Here is a 1,379-nt window from a genome sequence, read left to right on the forward strand (position 1 = left end):
AGTGGTGATACTAGTATCTTTATTTTTGCTGTTTAGAAACTTAAACGGGCATTCATAGACGTTTTAAAAGTCATTTTCATAGAAAGATAGCTATTGTTAAAAATCCTGTTAAATGTTATATACCTGTATTGTTCATAGCCCTGCCACGGAGAGACTTGTTTCAACACTCTCACACGTTTAAGTGCCTATCCTATTTCACAGTATTTGTTCGCTTTTATTATGACGAGCACAATATATTATAATAGAACATAACATATATGTTAATATATTGTAATGATTGTATGGAAATTCAGCTTCAATCATGTTTCAGTAAATGTGTTTTTGCAGAGTGCATGTACATATACATTTGCCGTATATTCTAAATTTCAAACTATATGTAACAGTTCATGTTCCGAGACAAAAAAAATCTATTATTGTATTACATTTATTTGTTCTGATACAGTAGGACACTGTTATCATCGAAGTGGCAAAATAACAAAATTGTTTATTTTATATATAGTTATATGGCGACCAATGATTATTGACAAAAACTGCTCCAGTGGCGCAACTGGTTAGCGCGCCGTACTTATAGACAAGTATCGTCCCCTTGCTAGGAAATGCGGAGGCTGTGAGTTCGATCCTCACCTGGAGCAGGTTCTTTTAACAAACCCTTCAATTTCTGTGTCAATGAAAAAGTTTGTGCATGTCAAATTTGCCCCGTGATTCTTGGTTATGTGTAATGATTGTTAAAGAAATATTAATTTTAAACTTTTCATTTTTTCAGTTTTCCATACTATGAAGATGCATGCAATCGGAAGATCTACCTCAACTTAAATAAACTTTCTCTTACATAGCGTCAAACAAAGCCATAATATTTCAAGTGAATAATGTAACTATAAGCGACGTCAACCAACTCTCAGTCAAGTATAAAAAAACGCTTTTTCCAAGAAAATAGTCGTATTAATGTCCTCATGTCTTCATGACGACGATAAAATGTAGAACATATTGAAGACTCTGTCACACACGACGGTAAAATGTAGAACATATTGAAAATACTATTTTTGTGTGTAACATTTCACCGTATTGGTATACATTTTAAAGGCGGTTGGTAAAATTCCAATATACGAAAGAAGACGATTTTCTTAGAAAAAGCAAAATAAAACAAAATACAGCTCTGAGTCGGCGTACATGATTTTCTGAGATGTAAATCTTGTTTGAAGGTTTGGCAGTTTATGAAAAGAAATCCTAATAAAGTCTCACATAAATCAAATAAATGTATATGTATTAACCTAGATAAAATTATAAGTCTGTCAAATGTTTTCATATCGGGTTACCCACCTGGTTATCTGTCCAGTTGTATTGTCAAAGTTCATTAATTCAAAAGCAAAGTAAAACAAAAG

The 1,379-nt window shown here is 32.3% G+C and overlaps 1 non-coding gene across 1 annotated transcript; it reads left to right on the forward strand.

Annotated features, from left to right (window-relative positions):
• The first annotated feature begins 532 nt into the window (after positions 1-532).
• Positions 533-632, forward strand: Trnai-uau (transfer RNA isoleucine (anticodon UAU)). Its single transcript has 2 exons — positions 533-570; positions 597-632. It is a non-coding gene; the product is annotated as a tRNA-Ile (tRNA).
• The last annotated feature ends 747 nt before the right edge of the window (positions 633-1,379 follow it).

Source organism: Dreissena polymorpha, chromosome 2, assembly GCF_020536995.1.
Source record: "Dreissena polymorpha isolate Duluth1 chromosome 2, UMN_Dpol_1.0, whole genome shotgun sequence".
NCBI classification, from domain to species: Eukaryota; Metazoa; Mollusca; class Bivalvia; order Myida; family Dreissenidae; genus Dreissena; species Dreissena polymorpha.